General features: G+C 44.9%; 1 non-coding gene across 1 annotated transcript; it reads right to left on the bottom strand.

Annotated features, from left to right (window-relative positions):
* Positions 1-10,817: 10,817 nt before the first annotated feature.
* Positions 10,818-10,941, bottom strand: LOC138292253 (small nucleolar RNA SNORA24). Its single transcript, XR_011202622.1, has one exon. It is a non-coding gene; the product is annotated as a small nucleolar RNA SNORA24 (small nucleolar RNA).
* Positions 10,942-23,512: the final 12,571 nt, after the last annotated feature.

Genomic DNA, 23,512 nt, shown 5'->3' with positions numbered 1-23,512 from the left:
AAAACCCCCCTGGTCTGCCCTCCGAAGACGCGGGTACTTACCTGCTGGCAGACTGGAACCGGGGCACCCCCTTCTCTCCATTGAAGCCTATGTGTTTTGGGCACCTCTTTGACCTTTGCACCTGACCGGCCCTGAGCTGCTGGTGATATAACTTTGGGGTTGCCCTGAACCCCCAACGGTGGGCTACCTTGGACCCAAAACTGAAACCTGTAAGTGACTTACCTGTTAAAACTAACATTACTTTACCTCCCCCAGGAACTGTGAAAATTGCACTAAGTGTCCACTTTTAAAACAGCTTATTGTGTTTTATGTAAAAGGTATACATGCTAATGTAATGATTCAAAGTTCCTAAAGTACTTACCTGCAATACCTTTCAAATGAGATATTACATGTAGAATTTGAACCTGTGGTTCTTAAAATAAACTAAGAAAATATATTTTTCTATAACAAAACCTATTGGCTGGATTTGTCTCTGAGTGTGTGTTCCTCATTTATTGCCTGTGTGTATGTACAACAAATGCTTAACACTACTCCTTGGATAAGCCTACTGCTCGACCACACTACCACAAAATAGAGCATTGGTATTATCTCTTTTTGCCACTATCTTACCTCTAAGGGGAACCCTTGGACTCTGTGCATGCTATTCCTTACTTTGAAATAGCACATACAGAGCCAACTTCCTACATGGCTACACTGAAAACTGGGAAGTTTGTATCAAACTTCTCAGCACAATAAATGCACACTGATGCCAGTGTACATTTTATTGTAAACTACACCCCAGAGGGCACCTTAGAGGTGCCCCCCGAAACCTTAACCAACTACCTGTGTAGGCCGACTGGTTCTAGCAGCCTGCCACACTCGAGACATGTTGCTGGCCCCATGGGGAGAGTGCCTTTGTCACTCTGAGGCCAGTAACAAAGCCTGCACTGGGTGGAGATGCTAACATCTCCCCCAGGCAGGAGCTGTAACACCTGGCGGTGAGCCTCAAAGGCTCACCCACTTTGTTCCAGCACCGCAGGGCACTCAAGCTAGTGGAGTTGCCCGCCCCCTCCGGCCACGGCCCCACTTTTGGCGGCAAGGCCGGAGGAAATAATGAGAACAACAAGGAGGAGTCACTGGCCAGTCAGGACAGCCCCTAAGGTGTCCTGAGCTGAAGTGACTAACTTTTAGAAATCCTCCATCTTGCAGATGGAGGATTCCCCCAATAGGGATAGGAATATGACCCCCTCCCCTTGGGAGGAGGCACAAAGAGGGTGTACCCACCCTCAGGGCTAGTAGCCATTGGCTACTAACCCCCCAGACCAAAACACGCCCTTAAATTTAGTATTTAAGGGCTTCCCTGAACCTAAGAATTTGGATTCCTGCAACTTACAAGAAGAGGACTGCTGAGCTGAAAACCCCTGCAGAAGAAGAAAGAAGACACCAACTGCTTTGGCCCCAGTTCTACCGGCCTGTCTCCTGCCTTCCAAAGAAACCTGCTCCAGCGACGCTTTCCCCAGGACCAGCGACCTCTGAATCCTCAGAGGACTGCCCTCCTTCAAGAAAGACTAGAAACTCCCGAGGACAGCGGCCCTGCTCCAAAAAGACTGCAACTTTGTTACAGAGGAGCAGATTTAAAGACCCCTGCAAATCCCCGCAAGAAGCAGGAGACTTGCAACACTGCACCTGGCGACCCCGACTCGACTGGTGGAGAACCAACACCTCATGGAGGACCCTCCGGCGACTCAGAGACTGAGTAACCAAAGTTGTCCCCCCTGAGCCCCCACAGCGACGCCTGCAGAGGGAATCCCCAGGCTCCCCCTGACCGAGACTGCCTGACTAAAATCCCGACGGCTGGAAAAGACCCTGCACCTGCAGCCCCCAGCACCTGAAGGATCGGAACTCCAGTGCAGGAGTGACCCCCAGGAGGCCCTCTCCCTTGCCCAGGTGGTGGCTACCCCGAGGAGCCCCCCCCCCCTTGCCTGCCTGCACCGCTGAAGAGACCCCTTGGTCTCCCATTGGAAACCAGACGCTTGTTTCTACACGGCACCCGGCCGCCCCCCGCGCTGCTGAGGGTGTACTTTTTGTGTGGACTTGTGTCCCCCCCCGGTGCCCTACAAAACCCCCCTGGTCTCCCCTCCGAAGACGCGGGTACTTACCTGCTGGCAGACCGGAACCGGGGCACCCCCTTCTCTCCATTGAAGCCTATGCGTTTTGGGCACCACTTTGAACTCTGCACCTGACCGGCCCTGAGCTGCTGGTGTGGTGACTTTGGGGTTGCTCTGAACCCCCAACGGTGGGCTACCTTGGACCCCAATCTTAACCCCGTAGGTGGTTTACTTACCTGCAAAACCTAACCATACTTTACCTCCCCTAGGAACTGTGAAAATTGCACTGTGTCCACTTTTAAAACAGCTATTTGTGTTTTATGTGAAAAGTATATATGCTACTGTAATTATTCAAAGTTCCTAAAGTACTTACCTGCAATACCTGTCAAATTAGATATTACATGTAGAATTTGAACCTGTGGTTCTTAAAATAAACTAAGAAAAGATATTTTTCTATAACAAAAACCTATTGGCTGGATTTGTCTTGGAGTGTGTGTTCCTCATTTATTGCCTGTGTGTATGTACAACAAATGCTTAACACTACTCCTTTGATAAGCCTACTGCTCGACCACACTACCACAAAATAGAGCATTGGTATTATCTCTTTTTGTCACTATCTTACCTCTAAGGGGAACCCTTGGACTCTGTGCATACTATTCCTTACTTTGAAATAGTGCATACAGAGCCAACTTCCTACACTGACCATGTTGCAAGGCTAACTGCACTTTGCCCATTCGTCTGACTGCAAGCAAACTTTTCCTTGTGTCTCCTTCACACTCATGCCATGGAGCTTCGAGTCGGCTCACCTATGTGAAACTTTCACTTTTCATTTTCAATTTATGAGGCAAGAAATGTCTGGTGAAGAGTTTATAATGCTAATAACTTACTTGAACAAATGAGACCCACTGCAAATGCTTTTTATTTGGTGTAAATCCCTTCAGTAGTTTGAAAAATTTAAGGCAATCCAAATTTTTATATCTGGGGGTGTGAAGGACTCACAACCCCTCACGATCTATTGCGGAGATCAGACTGGCTGGGAACACTTAAACAAGTGTTAAAGGAAACAAAATAAGGGCTTGCACCGTGGACCCAGATAGCCCATAAGGGCTAAAAGAGAAAAAGCTCAGTGTGAAGGTCACAAAGCTTCACACTGGGCGCTGAGGGTTTAAATCCAGCCATACTCATTCTCTCCCCCACCCCCCTCTTTTTTTTTTTTTTTTTAAACAAGAATGTTTAAGCCTCAAACTGAAATGCAATCTTACTCTTTAAATGACAAATACATTTTTATTTTCTAGGTGTTCAGAAATCTAATTAAGAATATCATCCATCAAAGTAAAACAAAAAAAAAAACCTTTCTCCCACCACTTACTCATGCACACACCCACAGACCCACACCACCACACACTGCTAATTAACACAAATTATGGCAACCGTGACATCCTTGATACCCACTGATAATATCAATGTAATATTTGTGAGAAATTTTGAAGAAACAATGTGTACGCGGGGGCGCAAGTTAGTTACCTTAGGGCAAGAATTAGTAACCCAAGATAACTATAACTGATTAATTTCTATGGTTTTGCACAATTAATATGTAAGCCTAACTATAACATCCCTGTAACTGTTGGTTTTTAAGGGACTATAGAAATATATGCATATATCTATATCAATATATCTATAGGTCTATATACATACACACAGAAAATAAACACAATGGGAAAGCCAATGGGTCTCACCATTTGGCAATATGTTTTAGCTTTGCAGTACACCAGCGTGCTGTTAAGTTTGTCACAAATCATCAAGTAGGTTGCTGTTCATATGTAGGCATTAGGGTAAGTGAACAAAGTCAAATACTTGTAATATCCTCTCTCAAGATTAACATATTTGGGTAAGTATTTTATTTCAAGTCGTAAGTGGGTTTTTATTGCCCTCCTTTCTCAGACCTAGAATGTATGTGGTGCGTCCTGACTGGTACAGCCACTACTTTGCTCAGCTGAAGATCTTTCCAACTGACAACTATGCACATGCAGTTAAAGGTCTTGAGTCATGTACGTCATGCAGTTAATTAAAACATGGCATATAAAATTACAAAGCAAAAAAAAAAAAAATAGAACACAGCACGCACCCATGTAAAGTTGACTAGAAAATGTAGAATAGTTATTTTATACCATTTGTGGGAATGCATTTTTATCCAGAATGAGTGTGGTGTGTGTGTGGGGGAGAGGGGGGTGGGTGTGTCATGATTTTTTTTTTAATATATACTTTGAAAGAAACCAGAAAGAAAAAGGACCAAAGATTTATTGAGAAAGATTTGAAAAGGCGTTTTATCGTTATAATTTGTAAACTACAGTTTACATGAATTATTATGAAACTGTCCAAACCGCAGCCAGCAATGCCTTAAAGATCCTTCTAAGATGCTCCTTCTCCCTCATTCTTCACAGCTCCAGAAGCTGCCAATTAAGTGATTGCTCCTCAATATTCTATCATTTGATTTAGAATGTGCTATATTCTTGCTCCACCTCTGGGCGGCTAGTGCTTCTGTTTTATTCAGTGAAGCGCACCCGCTCTTTGTACGGGGGCTATGTGTTGGCAGTTAGTTCTCAGTATTCTTAGCCCCCGTCTGGAGTCTGAATACCCACATGTGGGTTAAGAGCTGTAATTAAAATTGTGACATGACCCAGGTGGTTTCTTCCCCAATTGGATTTACAGGTGTGTGTATGTGCCCTAGTGGCCTTTCCACCTGCCACTGAGTCACTGAACAGCCAGGTAGAGCAACTAACGTTTATTTATCATAGTTATTAATGCCCTCTTTCAAAAAGATATTGATTAGGTTTCTACTTCTAAGATGCAGGACCCTGATGAGTACTTGGGGGGAAGACAGAGTACATCGAGGAAGAGAAAATAACCTATCTCCCTACTGAAGTCCAATTTTGCCATTTAATGGAGGGTTCCATATTTACAATGGTTTCACAGGTGGGACACACCCAACTAAAAAAAAAAACTGCAAGCTTTCATCGAGTCTAAACGACCCCCTATCCCAGTATCTTGGTGGGGTACCTACTTTTTCCCCACCTCCCCTAGATCCTGTGGATGGGGCAGATTCCCCACCAGCCACAGATGGTGAGGGTTACTGGGAGCCGGCAGAATGGCCACCTTTTTGGCCAAGGGACAGATCGCACCTGGCTCTCATACCAGGATAAACTATTAGACATAACAGACCCCTTGACCAAAATCCTAGACCCGGCTAAAAAGACCAAGACATCTGGCACCCTTATCTGCCAACCCTTTCCCAGGTTGGGCTCAGAGAGGAGAGCCATAAATTTTTTGGGAAACACATTGCGCTAATTCCACCAAAAGGCAAAGATCCTTTGGAATTAAAATTGACCCAACCCCACCCCCCAAAACTAGGGGAGTTGATGACATCTGCAGTAGGCCCTAGTGCTCAAGGTCCCTTCATTTGAGAGTTAGGGAACTTTCTCAATACTTTCAATTCCACTGGATAAGGCTCACATCCATTAAGAGGATCTTCATGCTTCGTGTTTTTACTAATGCTAAATCGCCAAACTGTTTCTTGTTGTTCCTCTGGTGTAGGCTACTATGGCAGCCAGTGAGGTATGTTCACACTGTGCACTGTACTGGTCTCTACTTTTCAGTGATCCGTACACCAGTGAATGTATCCAATACCCTTGACCATGAAGCACTTCCTAGTGCCTGGATTTCTCTCTTATTTGGCGGGTGTTTGGATTATTTTTTTTTGGGGGGGGGGGGGGGGGGGACAAAAGCAAAAGGGGAGGCTATATTCAAGAGCCACATTGCTAGGCTGTGTGTGGCAGATTCTGGGTGACGTGTTTCCATTCTGCAAAGTAAAAGGTCCTGTGTTGCTTTGATTGGTATAATGTGGTAGGTCCAAATAACATCTGTCTGGCCCACTGCAAGGTGAATCCCAGGTGAGGTGGGGTGGAGGCGTGGCTTAAGGTCTAGTGGAGAGAGAAAGGAGAGGAAAGGGGGGGGGGGGGGGGGGGGGGGGAAACCTGTGGAAAGAAGCAGGTAATTATCCCTGACCAGACTATCGACAGAGCATTCCCCTTAGGCTAGTGGAGTAGGACTCTAGGCACAAAGTGATGGCATTTTGAGTTTTGACATGCTAACAGGTCTACGATCTACTTTCTTCCAAAATTTGAACTGTCCATTTGCTTTTATCTCCATTCGTGGGAGGTGTTTTCTTGCCTGCTCAATCTGCCTGCCCCGTTCTGCTTCCCAGGGAGGTACATTGTCACTAGGGTCATGCTCTATTGGATTGTCCATGTCCATATCCTCTGTGCTAGTTTTGACAGAGGGAATAACTTTGTTCCTCCCTGCTTGTTGACAGTCTTCAGTTCTAGATAGCTAATGTGCTTCAGTGTCCGTAGTGCTCCATGGACAAGCATCAGCGTGCCCATATGTGCTCACCAGCCCTTGTGGGACGTGTCCCTAGATCTTGATACAGTGGGTGCTGACAGTTTGAAACATCTCCCCAAATGCACATGTCGGGCTCGACAATTCCATTTCCTTCTAAAACTTTGCGGTGACAACCATTTGATACTCATTTCTCCGTGGCTTGAGACCATCCTTTATAGAGCCATTGAGGGTATGGGTCACATGTGCAGTCTTGCATGTTGGATGAGGGGGCAGCGTGACATGCCCACCAACTTCATGACAGTTCTCACTGTCAGAAACCGCTACTTCTGGTACAGGAGATTATTCTGCTATTGTTGTCCCCTTCTTGGGGAGTGGGTATGCCTGTGCTGATCTGGAGTCCAGTGCTGTCCCCAGTAACACTTTATACTTGTAAGGAAATGCCTCCTTGGCATGGTTGCCCCCTGACTTTTTGCCTTTGCTGATGCTATGTTTACAATTGAAAGTGTGCTGAGGCCTGCTAACCAGGCCCCAGCACCAGTGTTCTTTCCCTAACCTGTACTTTTGTATCCACAATTGGCAGTCCCTGGCATCCAGATAAGTCCCTTGTAACTGGTACTTCTAGTACCAAGGGCCCTGATGCCAAGGAAGGTCTCTAAGGGCTGCAGCATGTCTTATGCCACCCTGGAGACCTCTCACTCAGCACAGACACACTGCTTACCAGCTTGTGTGTGCTAGTGAGGACAAAACGAGTAAGTCGACATGGCACTCCCCTCAGGGTGCCATGCCAGCCTCTCACTGCCTATGCAGTATAGGTAAGACACCCCTCTAGCAGGCCTTACAGCCCTAAGGCAGGGTGCACTATACCATAGGTGAGGGTACCAGTGCATGAGCATGGTACCCCTACAGTGTCTAAACAAAACCTTAGACATTGTAAGTGCAGGGTAGCCATAAGAGTATATGGTCTGGGAGTCTGTCAAACACGAACTCCACAGCACCATAATGGCTACACTGAAAACTGGGAAGTTTGGTATCAAACTTCTCAGCACAATAAATGCACACTGATGCCAGTGTACATTTTATTGTACAATACACCACAGAGGGCACCTTAGAGGTGCCCCCTGAAACTTAACCGACTATCTGTGTAGGCTGACTAGTTTTAGCAGCCTGCCACAAACCGAGACATGTTGCTGGCCCCATGGGGAGAGTGCCTTTGTCACTCTGAGGCCAGTAACAAAGCCTGCACTGGGTGGAGATGCTAACACCTCTCCCAGGCAGGAATTGTCACACCTGGCGGTGAGCCTCAAAGGCTCACCTCCTTTGTGCCAACCCAGCAGGACACTCCAGCTAGTGGAGTTGCCCGCCCCCTCCGGCCAGGCCCCACTTTTGGCGGCAAGGCCGGAGAAAATAATGAGAAAAACAAGGAGGAGTCACTGGCCAGTCAGGACAGCCCCTAAGGTGTCCTGAGCTGAGGTGACTCTAACTTTTAGAAATCCTCCATCTTGCAGATGGAGGATTCCCCCAATAGGGTTAGGATTGTGACCCCCTCCCCTTGGGAGGAGGCACAAAGAGGGTGTACCCACCCTCAGGGCTAGTAGCCATTGGCTACTAACCCCCCAGACCTAAACACGCCCTTAAATTTAGTATTTAAGGGCTACCCCGAACCCTAGAAAATCAGATTCCTGCAACTACAAGAAGAAGGACTGCCCAGCTGAAAACCCCTGCAGCGGAAGACCAGAAGACGACAACTGCCTTGGCTCCAGAAACTCACCGGCCTGTCTCCTGCCTTCCAAAGATCCTGCTCCAGCGACGCCTTCCAAAGGGACCAGCGACCTCGACATCCTCTGAGGACTGCCCCTGCTTCGAAAAGACAAGAAACTCCCGAGGACAGCGGACCTGCTCCAAGAAAAGCTGCAACTTTGTTTCCAGCAGCTTTAAAGAACCCTGCAAGCTCCCCGCAAGAAGCGTGAGACTTGCAACACTGCCCCCGGCGACCCCGACTCGGCTGGTGGCGATCCAACACCTCAGGAGGGACCCCAGGACCACTCTGATACTGTGAGTACCAAAACCTGTCCCCCCTGAGCCCCCACAGCGCCGCCTGCAGAGGGAATCCCGAGGCTTCCCCTGACCGCGACTCTTTGAACCTAAAGTCCCGACGCCTGGGAGAGACCCTGCACCCGCAGCCCCCAGGACCTGAAGGACCGGACTTTCACTGGAGAAGTGACCCCCAGGAGTCCCTCTCCCTTGCCCAAGTGGAGGTTTCCCCGAGGAATCCCCCCCTTGCCTGCCTGCAGCGCTGAAGAGATCCCGAGATCTCTCATAGACTAACATTGAAAACCCGACGCTTGTTTCTACACTGCACCCGGCCGCCCCCGCGCTGCTGAGGGTGAAATTTCTGTGTGGACTTGTGTCCCCCCCGGTGCCCTACAAAACCCCCCTGGTCTGCCCTCCGAAGACGCGGGTACTTACCTGCAAGCAGACCGGAACCGGGGCACCCCCTTCTCTCCATTCTAGCCTATGTGTTTTGGGCACCACTTTGAACTCTGCACCTGACCGGCCCTGAGCTGCTGGTGTGGTGACTTTGGGGTTGCTCTGAACCCCCAACGGTGGGCTACCTTGGACCCAGAACTGAACCCTGTAAGTGTCCTACTTACCTGGTAAAACTAACAAAGACTTACCTCCCCCAGGAACTGTGAAAATTGCACTAAGTGTCCACTTTTAAAACAGCTATTTGTCAATAACCTGAAAAGTATACATGCAATTTTGATGATTTGAAGTTCCTAAAGTACTTACCTGCAATACCTTTCGAATGAGATATTACATGTAGAATTTGAACCTGTGGTTCTTAAAATAAACTAAGAAAAGATATTTTTCTATATAAAAACCTATTGGCTGGATTTGTCTCTGAGTGTGTGTACCTCATTTATTGTCTTGTGTATGTACAACAAATGCTTAACACTACTCCTTGGATAAGCCTACTGCTCGACCACACTACCACAAAATAGAGCATTAGTATTATCTATTTTTACCACTATTTTACCTCTAAGGGGAACCCTTGGACTCTGTGCATGCTATTCCTTACTTTGAAATAGCACATACAGAGCCAACTTCCTACAATACTGTTCTAGGACTGGTGCCGCTTTTTTTGTGTTTTCAGGCGTCAGTGTGTTAATGACTATGCTTTCCTCGTGGCATTTTTGTTTTCAGTTTGTTTTGACCAACCAATTGTCCAGGTATGGGTAGACCTGTATACCAAGTCTCTCAGATGAGTTGCCATCGCCAGTAGACATTTTGTGAACACTCCGATTTTATGCCAAAAAGTAGAACTCTGAACTGGTAATATTAATAGTGCTACTAAGTACAGGACAAATTTGAGGCACTTCTTGTGCCTTCGGATCATTGTTACATGCAGGTAGGTGTCTCAGGTGGCCGTGTGATTTCCTTAGGAAATGATTACTTATATAGCACTAGCATTTTGAAGAGTTGTGTTTGTAAGAACTAGTTTAGGCACCCCAAGATAAAGAATTGGCGTCTGTCTCATGCCTGGTTTTGGTACTCGAAAGAATGTTGAGAAGATGCCACCACCTGTCTCCCTTGGGAATGGGTGGCAGGTGGGGACTTACAGGTTCCTTGACTTCCTCTCAGAACTGACTTCCTGATCCCTTAAGGTTCTTGACTTAAGGGTGAATATAAGGCAGTGGCCTGGTGAGTTCTATGTAGTAACCGTGTCTCATATTTAAGATCCAATTGTTTTAGGCGACGGACCACCATTTTAGGACGACTCCTATTTCCCGCCTGCCCCCGTGTTCTTTGACAGGATTGTCTTTTGCTTCTGGTTTGCTCTCTGCCCCAGAGGTTTAAGGGAAATAGCTGCCTTGCAGGTGTTGCTACTGATGTTGAGCTCCTTGCTGACTGAAGCCTTGCTGCTGGTGTTAGTGAAAACCCAGCCCTGCCTGGTGGTCTATCAGAGGTAGCCCTTCCTGAAGAATCCTCTATTGCGGGCGCTGATGGCCTTGCCTGTTCGACGACAAGAGAACGTGAGTGGGGGTCCAATACCAAAACTACAGCTCATTGCTGAAGTGGATTAGTAAGCATACACAAAAAGACAACAAACTGAAAGAGCGCACAAACCTGTAAAGATCATGCAAAGAGACAGATGAACACTTCAACACCTAAACCATGATCCAGGGACATCAACTTAGTACTGTGGAAAGAAAACTAAAATAAGTTTATCCTCCCAAAAATATAGATAAAACATAACGTAAGAAAAAGCATAGTTAAGGATGGTAGTGAAACAGTACACTGAAACATGTTACCAAGCATAAGTAACCAAGAGTATCTTGCTCATAGTATTCCAGTCACCAAGAAAATGGAAACCCATTTACTAATAAGCAACAATTTGCTCTTCCAGGGCTAGGAAGGAAACCTGCCAGAGGACAGGCCCCATGGATTCCTGGACAAATACTGACCCCAAACATAACAATTGGAAACTGGTCAATGTGCCTCATATTTGCACCATGAACTGAGCCTCACTCCATTTCGAGGACAGTCACACTGTTATTGTACAATTGACAAAAACCAAAAAACTAGAAAAACCAACAATGTGTAACCACCATTTAGACCTACCAACAGTGAAACAAGCACAGCTCTAATCTCCAGACAAGCCTTAGTGATTTGAAGAGCTTCTCAGCTTTGCAATCAGAATCTGCATTTAGAAACATTCCTGTAAAGAAAAAAGAAAACCATAAATACAAAATGGATATTAGCTAAAAAAAAAAAAAACACATGGACAAGGAATGTATAACATACCTGCCAACTTCAAATTCTATGAAAAGCACTAGTCTATTCTTGTCAGAAAACTGGACCTGTACTCCTTTTCTGGATTGTTATATACAAGTTACTCTATTTTTAATTCACACGTCAAGGTAACATTCTTATTGAACGATTCCTCTTTATGCTCAAAAATCGGAGTCTAACAAAATGGAAGTAGTTCCAATGATTTGTGGTGAAATGGTGGTTGTAAATTCTGCCTCTGTGCAAAAGCATTTTTTCGAAAAGGCTATCATGGCGAACGCCCAAAGGTGAAAATTAGATCCCTTCAACTAGTAATCTTATACAGCGCCTTAGCATTACGGAGGATGTCTACGGACAGCTAGCAGTTGCTTATATCCTGTAAGCTAAACTGGCAAGCATGCTTGAGGAGGCTGACCATTTTAAACGTTACTAAAATGGAGAAGTTTTCCTCATGACAGACAAACCGGTACACAGTAACTTGCTGTTTAAAAGGTTTTTTTATTTTTTATTCCATAATTATAAAGTGCAAGGTGCCACAAAGAAAATCCTGGCCTACGTGTTTTGGCAAATGCCTTCAACTGGGCCATCCCATAATGCAGTGCAAAATGTCAATTTAAATGAACATTCTCCTCTTTGCCCACACCCTTTTGTGAAGGTGTCCACACCGAGCGTGTGAAAATAAATTATTTTATCTATGCCTTATACAATCTCAGTCAATCCACATCTTATATGTAGGGAAAAATATCCAGTTTCTATAATCACGATTCCAGAGACTTTTGCTCAAGTTGTTGCTCCCAGATAACGTATAATCAATTATAAAATAGTATAATTCATACAAAAAGAAACATGCAGTAGGAATTTAGGGGATAAGTTATGCTCTATTCTACAATTGCAATTCCGGTAAAGTACCTGCTCTAGTTCTTACTAGTGAAGGGCAATCATGTAATGACAGCATAATTCATCAAAAGGAGATACAGTATGGTTAGGACAGCAGTAATTCTGCTACATTCTACAATTGCATCATCAGTAAAGTACTGATTTAACAAATGTCTCAAAGCATCTCCTCCTGCCCATGAGCAACTAATCATGACAAGCAAATATACGACCATGTGCATCCTCTGATGGTTTGTATAGGCAAGGAGACTATATCAGACAGTATATTAAAATAGCATCAATACAGTGAATGATAAATCCCTGAGTAATAAGTCATTAAAGCTAATTGGAGGTTTCAACACGTTAAATGATTTGTTCATAAATGCACAAAGCTTAGCATACACATTTAAACCACCAAGGTACTTCCATTCCAATTATAATCAACCTCTCCTCTTATGTGTCAATTCACAATCTTCTATTTGTCTTCAAATGATGGATGCCATAATATCGAACATCCTTATATCCCCCATTGTGCTGACCCCAAATATATTTGGCAACGACGTAGGAATAATCTTTGTTAATGCTCTTAAATGTTGCAATGTGTAATTTCAGTTTTACAGTACTCCCTATGTATCTTGTGCCACAACCACATTCTAGGGAATAAAACTAGAAAGTAAGGCTTCGCATGATTCCCGATCTCTGATTTTCCTTATGACTCAAAGCAATTATCTGTAGTCATGTTCTTACCGCACCAGCTTGCTTTACATTTAGAGCATTAAAAAAAAAAGGTTAAAAAACTTCCAACTGGAGCAAATTTCTTGTCCTACGCCCTTGCAAAGGTTGTTAACTGAACAAGTTAATTAGGGATTTTATTTTTAAATGGTGATTATAGGATACTCTGCTACCCAATATTTTAACTCTTCATGTTTACTTATAATTTTCCAATTCTTCAAGGCTATTTTGATTTCCTTATCTAAATGATTATAGTCCATAATATATCCAATGGTAAGATCTTGATTACCTTTACCTCACTGTAAGGAAATGCCTCCTTGGCATGGTTACCCCCTGACTTTTTGCCTTTGCTGATGCTATGTTTTGAATTGAAAGTGTGCTGAGGCCTGCTAACCAGGCCCCAGCACCAGTGTTCTTTCCCTAACCTGTACTTTTGTTTTACACAATTGGCACACCCTGGCATCCAGGTAAGTCCCTTGTAACTGGTACCCCTGGTACCAAGGGCCCTAATGCCAGGGAAGGTCTCTAAGGGCTGCAGCATATCTTATCCCACCCTGGGGACCCCTTACTCAGCACAGACACTGCTTGCCAGCTTGTGTGTGCTGGTGAGGACAAAACGAGTAAGTCGACATGGCACTCCCCTCAGGGTGCCATGCCAACCTCACACTGCCTATGCAGTATAGATAAGTCACCCCTCTAGCAGGCCTTACAGCCCTAAGGCAGGGTGCACTATACCATAGGTGAGGGCACCAGTGCATGAGCACTGTGCCCCTACAGTGTCTAAGCAAAACCTTAGACATTGTAAGTGCAGAGTAGCCATAAGAGTATATGGTCTGGGAGTTTGTCAAACACGAACTCCACAGCACCATAATGGCTACACTGAAAACTGGGAAGTTTGGTATCAAACTTCTCAGCACAATAAATGCACACTGATGCCAGTGTACATTTTATTGTGAAATACACCACAGAGGGCACCTTAGAGGTGCCCCCTGAAACCTTACCCAACTACCCGTGTAGGCTGACTGGTTTTAGCAGCCTGCCACACTTGAGACATGTTGCTGGCCACATGGGGAGAGTGCCTTTGTCACTCTGTGGCCAGTAACAAAGCCTGCACTGGGTGGAGATGCTATCACCTCCCCCAGGCAGGAGCTGTAACACCTGGCGGTGAGCCTCAAAGGCTCACCCCCTTTGTTCCAGCACCACAGGGCACTCAAGCTAGTGGAGTTGCCCGCCCCCTCCGGCCACGGCCCCACTTTTGGCAGCAAGGCCGGAGGAATTAATGAGAAAAACAAGGAGTCACCACTGGCCAGTCAGGACAGCCCCTAAGGTGTCCTGAGCTGAAGTGACTAACTTTTAGAAATCCGCCATCTTGCAGATGGAGGATTCCCCCAATAGGGATAGGAATGTGACCCCGTCCCCTTGGGAGGAGGCACAAAGAGGGTGTACCCACCCTCAGGGTTAGTAGCCATTGGCTACTAACCCCCCAGACCTAAACACGCCCTTACATTTAGTATTTAAGGGCTTCCCTGAACCCAAGAATTTAGATTCCTGCAACTTAAAGAAGGACTGCTGAGCTGAAAAACCCTGCAGAGAAGACACCAACTGCTTTGGCCCCAGCCCTACCGGCCTGTCTCCCTCCTTCAGAAGAAAACTGCTCCAGCGACGCTTTCCCCGGGACCAGCGACCTCTGAATCCTCAGAGGACTGCCCTGCTTCCAAAAGACCAAGAAACTCCCGAGAACAGCAGCCCTGTTCAACAAAGACTGCAACTTTGTATCCAGAGGAGCAGATTTAAAGACCCCTGCAATCCCCGCAAGAAGCGTGAGACTTGCAACAATGCACCCGGCGACCCCGACTCGACTGGTGAAGAAACAACACCTCAGGGAGGACCCTCCGGCGATTCCGAGACTGAGTAACCAAAGTTGTCCCCCCTGAGCCCCCACAGCGACGCCTGCAGAGGGAATCCCGAGGCTCCCCCTGACCGCGACTGCCTGAACTCTAATTTCCCGATGGCTGGAAAAGACCCTGCACCCGCAGCCCCCAGGACCTGAAGGATCGGAACTCCAGTGCAGGAGTGACCCCCAGGAGGCCCTCTCCCTTGCCCAGGTGGTGGCTACCCCGAGGAGCCCCCCCCCTTGCCTGCCTGCACCGCTGAAGAGACCCCTTGGTCTCCCATTGAAATCTACTGGAAACCCGACGCTTGTTTGCACACTGCACCCGGCCGCCCCGCTGAGGGTGTACTTTTTGTGTGGACTTGTGTGTCCCCCGGTGCCCTACAAAACCCCCCTGGTCTGCCCTCCGAAGACACGGGTACTTACCTGCTGGCAGACTGGAACCGGGGCACCCCCTTCTCCATTGAAGCCTATGCGTTTTGGGCACCACTTTGAACTCTGCACCTGACCGTCCCTGAGCTGCTGGTGTGGTAACTTTGGGGTTGCTCTGAACCCCCAACGGTGGACTACCTTGGACCCCAATTTGAACCCCGTAGGTGGTTTACTTACCTGCAAGAACTAACATTACTTTACCTCCCCTAGGAACTGTGAAAATTGCACTGTGTCCACTTTTAAAACAGCTAAATGTATTTTATGTAAAAAGTATATATGCTATTGTGATTATCCAAAGTTCCTAGAGTACTTACCTGCAATACCTTTCAAATGATATATTACATGTAGAATTTGAACCTGTGGTTCTTAAAATAAAACTAAGAAAATATATTTTTCTATAACAAAAACCTATTGGTCTGGAATTGTTTCTAAGTGTGTGTTCCTCATTTATTGCCTGTGTGGATGTACAACAAATGCTTAACAGTACTCCTTTGATAAGCCTACTGCTCGACCACCCTACCACAAAATAGAGCATTAGTATTATCTCTTTTTGCCACCATCTTACCTCTAAGGGGAACCCTTGGACTCTGTGCATACTATTCCTTACTTTGAAATAGTGCATACAGAGCCAACTTCCTACACTCACATATTTTTTATTTTTTTTAAATAGATCTTCTGTCCTATTCCATAGCTCTTTTCCCGCCATTGTCCAATACACATACTGGGTACCCTCTTTACAAATCTGAAACATCTCTTCCTCTTCACCCTATATTTTAGGGTAATTTCTTTCAGAACAGTTTCTTCTAGCTCTTAAAAATTCTCCATACACCACACTCCACTTGAGTGCTTTATGATGTGAGCTGTTGGCAAATAGAATACTATTACAACCGGTGGGTTTACGGTATAAGCTTGTGCAGATCTTATCACATGCTATATGCAACTCAAATTCCAAGAACATTTTTCCCTTGTCTCAAATGTAAATTGCAATCTAAGTGGATTATATTTTAGTGAATTTATGAACCCCTCCAATTCATCCTGTTCACCTTCCGAAATAAAGAATAGTCTATGAAGCAGACCCAAAGACTGACTGTAACGAGGACATCAGCATTTTCTTCTGCACGCACGTTCCGCTTCCCAATAACCTATTGCAAGGTTCGCATAAGTTGGAGCAAAAGATATTTCCATGGCTGTCCCTTAATTTTGAATGTAATATTCACCCTCAACAATGAAGACGTTATTGGTGAGACAAAATGCCATCATTTCTAGCAGCATGTGTGCTCCCATAGACTCAATGATCTACTACGCAGGAAATATACACAGGCTCAGAGCATCCCCATGTTTTAAGGTATACAGTGACAAAACATCCACTGTTGCCATTATACATTTGTTTCCATGGTATGTCTCAGATTCAATAAAAAAATAAATTAAAAAAAACATAGAATCAGATATAGGATGGGAGTTCCTTCACATGGAAATAAGAAAATGTCTAAAAACTGATTCATTCTTCAATACAGAGTCACATGAGCTCATTATCATCAATATAAACCAGGGCACACCAAGAAGTAGTCCAAAATAGTTCATCCAAGTTAAAAATAACGAAGTCCAAAGCCTTGTAGTTAGTTGCGCTGAAGTTCTATTCTTATTAGCAACAAATAGGTCCAAAATACAGCTTACAGCCGGACACATGTTTCGTCACATTGACTTTATCAAGGCTGCAGATTGAATAAGCAATAAAAACGACTATAAGAAAAAACAAGTCTGATGATAAACAGGGGTCATTAGATGACGGATAGGGGTGAGAACACAGAAAAAGCCACTGAGTGATCAAGCCAACCGAAAGGAAGAATTAATGGTGTCTGTAGATAGTAAAGCCAGAGTCTATTATAGGGTACAGACCCACAGGAAAAAATGAAAAACTGCAAGATAGAATAAAAGTATTAAAAATGCTTAATACGAAACCCTTATATATCACACCCTTATTTAAAGTGTAAAGAAAAAATTATTTCAGTGAAAAGCGGTCGAGAAACTGAAGACAATATCCCTAATGTGGAATACATCATCAAAAAGAACGTCCAGTAGTTCAGGACAAAAATGCGTGTGTGCAACAGCTGTGTGCAGCAGTTGTCTATGCCAAATGGGACAATGATAATCTGTAGAAGACCGTTGCTGTCAAAGATAATTTCAATTTAGATCATTGGGAGTGGTGGCCTTGGTAAGCATAAAATAAAAATGAAAATGAGAATAGAAAGAAGGGAAGGACAGTGTGAGCGCAATGTAGAATGGTTACAAAGAAAATGCTATTTTGTTGTTCAAATGACTTACCGTTGTACGGCATCACTTCAGTTAAGGAAAGTAAAACAGATACATAATTATTAAAAAACAGAACAGAGTCCCTTTCTGGTTATGTGGGAGAATGTTGTTATAGGAGCGGCTATATTTAAAATAGTATTCTCGACTGCCCAGGTAGTAAGCAGTAGCTGTAGAGTCACAGCAGTTGTGAAGAGCTAAGCATGCTGTCATGTGTATACGAAAAAGAAACAGGCAGCGACCCAACAATAATTATTCTTTTTACACGCAAGTATATTTTGAGCAGAAAGTGTGGCGAGCAATAATAATCCGGCGCACGGTAATGCGGGAAAGCTTGTCCTGTTGTATAATGTATCCGAAACGGCCAAAAGAACAATACAGGCGTTACGGAGTGGTTACAATGTAGAGAAAAAGTTTGGGGGGGGGCCCGAAAACCACTAGACACCAGGGATATTATTTATGTGTATTTTGGGGGCGACCCCTTGGGCAAGGGTCGCCCACCCCCCGGGGGAATTTTTTTGGGGATTTTGCCCCCCCCCCCCCCCCCCCAAGGGGGCACAGAGGTGTTGTCCATTTCTGCCCCCCTTGGGGGCAGATTGGCCAATTTTTTTACGCCCATCTACCCCCGAGGGGGGCAGGATCCACTTAGGTACCAGGGACAACTTCTAAGTTCTTGGTGGTGGGGTGTTTGTCAACTGGCAAAGTATTTGTATTTGGGATTATAACAATTTATTTCTTCTTTTTCTTCTAGTTCAACACTTTTGCTTCCTTTGCTGTGGATCTTTGCGGTTTTGGCAGTAGTTGTCCTGTGGTTTGCATAGTTGCATGTTTTAGGTAAGTGAAAGCAATTTACTCCAAAGGAGTATTGTTGACATGTTTGTAGGTGGTGTATTAAATGCAGTATTGTGTGTTTGACATTGTCCTTAGATTTGAGCACAGTGATGTTTGTGTTGTCATATGTCTAATTTGCTTTTTTCTTTTTAGTGGGATATCATTGGTGATTGCTGTCTGTGCAGAGTAGTTGCTTGGTGAGTAGCTATTTCAGGCAACTGAGTGGTATAGTTTTTTGTAGTACATAACTCTTTGTGATAAAGCTACACTTTATTACTTATTTTAGTGCTAGTTGTTGTTGGCAATCCATTTGTTGTTAGGATCATGGCTAGCCGCAAAGTGACCGCTCAGTAGGTTGTTCGCATGCTCTTTGAGTCGTCTTCAGACCATGATTACGACACTGACTCTGCATCTGAGGCAGAGGAGGAAGCAGGAGATTCTGGAAGTGAGTTTTCTGTCCGAGAGTATTCTTCTGATGAGGAAGCTACTCTCAGTGCAGATGAAGGGCCTGTGTTAGAGGAGGACATTGATGTGCCAAGAGTGCAGCATCCTGGGGCTGCAGGGTTTCCCATTGGAAGACCTGACACCTGGATTGCCCCAAACATGGAGCAGCCACAGTTACCTGCATTTACTGGTCTCCCAGGGTGTAGAGTTAATACGGAAAACTTTCTGCCTGTCCATTTCTTTCACTTGTTTATGGACGATGTATTTTTGGAAGAGATTGTGGAGCAGACCAATGTGTATGCACAGCAGTATTTGCGGGACAACGCTGCCAGACTTAAGCCTCAGTCTAGAGCTACTCATTGGGTTCCCACATATCTGGAAGAGATGAAAAGGTTTTTAGGTTTGTCTTTTTTGATGGGGTTGATCAGGAAGCCGTCACTGGCTTCTTATTGGTCTACTAGTCCCTTGATGGCAACTGCTATATTTCCTGCAACTATGACACGTAATCGGTATTTGCTTCTTCTTCGTATGCTGCATTTTGTAGACAATGCTTTAGCCTTGCCACGAGATCACCCTGATTGTGACCGCCTTTTTAAGATTAGGCCTGTCCTTGATCATTTTGTGGATCGGTTTTCAGAGGTCTATGTTCCAGGCAAAGAGATAAGTGTGGACGAGTCTTTGGTCCTTTTCAAGGGGCGTTTAGTTTTTAAGCAGTACATTCCTAGTAAGAGGGCACGGTATGGGATTAAATTGTATCTGCTGTCAGAAAGCAGTACAGGATGTGTATAATTTCCGGGTCTACACTGGTAGGGATTCCAGTATTGACCCTCCTGGTTGTCCGGCCACTTTTAGAGTTAGCGAAAAAATTGTGTGGGAACTTGCTAGACGGCTGTTTAACAAAGGTCACCATTTGTACGTAGATAATTTCTACACTGGAGTGCAGTTGTTCAAGGAGTTGTTTAGGGTGGACACTGTTGCTTGTGGCACAATCCGTTCTAACCGGAAAGGCTATCCAAGGGAGCTGGTCTGTAAAAAACTTGAGGGGACAGTGCAGTGCCTTGCGGAATAATGAGCTGCTAGCTCTGAAATTTTCAGACAGGAGGGATGTGTACATGCTATCGACCATCCATGATGAGAGTACTTCCCCTGTGGCTGTTTGGGGTCAGGTTGCGGAAGTGCGCAAACCTGCGTACATTTTGGACTACAATAGGCACATGGGTGGTGTTGATAGAGTAGATCAGAGGTTAGAACCTTACACTGCTCTTCGTAAGTCTTATGTGTGGTATAAAAAGATGGCCCTACATTTATTTCATTTGGCAACTTTTAATGCCTTTAATGTATGCAAGGATTATTCACCCGAGTCAAGGATGACATTTGTTAAATTTCAGGAGTCGGTGATAGAAAGCCTTATTGTGGTGGAACCGGCAAGAGTTCCTAGAGTAGAAGTGGTGGAGGATGTGGCTAGATTGAAAGATCGGCACTTTCCAGATCACATTCCTCCCACTCCCAAAAAAAAGACATGCCCACAAAGAAATGTAGAGTATGTGCCCGGAGATCAATCCGGAGGGAGAGCCGGATGTAATGCCCCGAATGCCCTTCAAAGCCTGGGCTGTGTGTGCCCAGCTGTTTTAGAAGTTACCACACAAGGAAAAACTTTTGGGAAATACCGTGAGCGTAAGCTGTCTGTTTTATATTTTCATATGTTTGACGGTTGGCATCGGTCGTGTATTTAGTTAGAGCTTTTGTGTTTGCAGTTTTGTGCTTATTTTATAATTAGTAGTTTCTTTGTTGTTTATAAATTTAAAAAAGTGATTGCGGTGTGCGTGGGGTGGCGCTTGGCTAGCGGTGCCAGTCAAACGGCAGTCCACACTCCCATCAGCTGGTGTGATTCTTGTATCAGGCATGTGGGCGTATGTAAGTGATGGGCCCTTGAGTGGCGCGGTCTGTCGATGTGAGTGTTGTAATGTGCTGGGCCCGTGGCTGGCGGTATGAATGGTCTTGTGCGTGTCATGTATGAAAGGTGTGTGAATGGACTGTAAAGCGGTTGGTGCCTTGTCGCGGCTTTACAGCTCACGAGCTGTGAGTCATTTGTTCACTTTTTTGCCTTTCAGTTATTAGCAGTGCATTTCATTTTTGTGAACTCTTGTTAATAAAATTTGATCCACTGAACCATCACTCACCCTCGTGCCAAATCCAACCAGTATGTGTTGTAAAAAATGACAAAACCTGCTCCGCTGTAATCAGGCGTCGCAGCACACCTGTGACACGCTAGGTGCCTCGGGTGGGACCCCGATGATGAAGCATGCCACCAACTTCGTTGGTGGGTGAGGGGTCTTCTTCACATAACCCAAGTGTGTTTCTTTTCACAATTTTAGTGTTTGGCACATCACGGACGTATGTGCACACATCAAAGTGATATATTCCAAAAATACCTGTGTTTTGGGGGGGGGGGGGGGGGGGGGGCCCACCTATGTTTTTGGTCCTGGGTGCGGCCTTCATGTAGGGAAACCTACAAAACCCAGAAACTTTTTAAAACTAGACACCCCAAGGAGTCCAGGGAGGTGTGGCTTGCGTGGCTCCCCCAACATTTTCTTACCCAGACTCCTCTGTAAACCTCAAAATTTGCATTAAAAAAGCATATTTTCCTGATTTTTCTTAGTAGGATCACTGCTCCAGCACAAAATTCCTACTCCCCAGTTTTCCCCTCAGTCTCCCAAGTAAAATGAAACCTCACTTATGTGGGTCCCCAAAGCAGAATCCGTCTAAAGATGTATAAAAGAATATGCCCTTATAAACTTGCTGTGCTATCCCTTCTATCCCTTCAGGTTTTGGGCCTTATTCTGTTGCAGGCATGGGGGAATGCTGGGTGGAAGGAAATTTGTGGCTCCTCTCAGATTCCAGAACTTTCTGCCACAGAAATGTGAGGAACATGTGTTTTTTTTAGCCAAATTTTGAGGTTTGCAAATGACTCTGGGTAACAGAACCTGGTCCGAGCCCCGCAAGTCACCCCTCCTTGGATTCCCCTAGGTCTCTAGTTTTCAGAAATGCACAGGTTTGGTAGGTTTCCCTAGGTGCCGGCTGAGCTAGAGGCCAAAATCTACAGGTAGGCACTTCTCAAAAAACACCTCTGTTTTCTTTTTAAAAAAATGGGATGTGTCCACGTTGCGTTTTGGGGCGTTTCCTGTCGCGGGCACTAGGCCTACCCACACAAGTGAGGTATCATTTTTATCGGGAGACTTGGGGGAACATAGATTAGCAAAACAAGTGCTATTGCCCCTGGTCTTTCTCTACATTTTTGCCTTCCAAATATAGGAGAGTGTGTAAAAAAAAAAAAAGACATCTATTTGAGAAATTCCCTATAATTCACATGCTAGTATGGTCACCCCGGAATTCAGAGATGTGCAAATAACCACTGCTCCTCAACACCTTATCTTGTGCCCTTTTTGGAAATGCAAAGGTTTTCTTGATATCAATTTTTAACTCTTTATATTTCAGCAAATGAATTGCTGTATACCCGGTATAGAATGAAAACGCACTGCAGGGTGCAGCTCATTTATTGGCTCTGGGTTCCTCGGGTTCTTGATGAACCTACAAGCCCTATATATCCCCGCAACCAGAGGAGTCCAGCAGACGTAACTGTGTATTGCTTTCCATAATCTGACATTGCAGGGAAAGTTACAGAGTAAAACAGAGAAAAATTGATGTTTTTTTCACCTCAATTTCAATATTTTTCTTTTTCAGCTGTTATTTTCTGTAGGAAACCCTTGTAGGATCTACACAAATGACCCCTTGCTGAATTCAGAATTTTGTCTACTTTCCAGAAATGGTTAGGTTTCTGGGATCCAGCATTGGTTTCATGCCCATTCCGGTCACTGACTGGAAGGAGGCTGAAAGCACAAAAAATTGCAAAAATGGGGTATGCCCCAGTAAAATGCCAAAATTGAGTTGAAAAATTGGGTTTTCTGATTCAAGTCTGCCTGTTCCTGAAAGCTAGGAAGCTGCTGAGTTTAGCACTGCAAACCCTTTGTGGATGCCATTTTCAGGGGGAAATACACAAGCCTTCTTCTGCAGCCACTTTTTCCAATTTTTGTTTGAAAAAAACGAAATTTTCACTGTATTTTGGCCAATTTCTTGGCCTCCTTCAAGGGAACCCACAAAGTCTGGGTACCTCTAGAATCCCTAGGATGTTGGAAAAAAAGGACGCAAATTTGGCTTGGTTAGCTTATGTGGACAAAAAGTTATGAGGGCCTAAGCGCGAACTGCCCCAAATAGGCAAAAAAAGGCCTGGCACAGGAGGGGGAAAAGGCCTGGCAGCGAAGGGGTTAAATAATGGTTTGATATAAGGGTTTCATATTAAGCACTTTCATTCCTTTTATTCTATCTTGCACAGTTTCATTTTTTCCAAAGGGTCTAAACTCTATAATAGACTCTGGTATGAACGGTTTTACTATCTACAGACACCATTAATTCTTCCTTTTGGTTAGCTTGATCATACTCACAGTGGCCTTTTCTGTGTTCTCAACCCTATTTAGTCATCTAATGATTCCTGTATATCATGAGACTTGTTTTTATCTTAGTACCTCTAACACCTTTGGTGGTTGGGTATTATACCAGGTCGGCACCCAGAAACACACGGGCCATGCCGTAACTTTATATACACATTTTATTGGATGTGCAAACTTATGGCATTACCACCCTTTTCTTGTTGTATCACATGAGCTCACTA

This window comes from Pleurodeles waltl, chromosome 1_1, assembly GCF_031143425.1.
Source record: "Pleurodeles waltl isolate 20211129_DDA chromosome 1_1, aPleWal1.hap1.20221129, whole genome shotgun sequence".
Taxonomy (NCBI): Eukaryota; Metazoa; Chordata; class Amphibia; order Caudata; family Salamandridae; genus Pleurodeles; species Pleurodeles waltl.
This window is presented reverse-complemented; position numbering and strand designations above follow the sequence as displayed.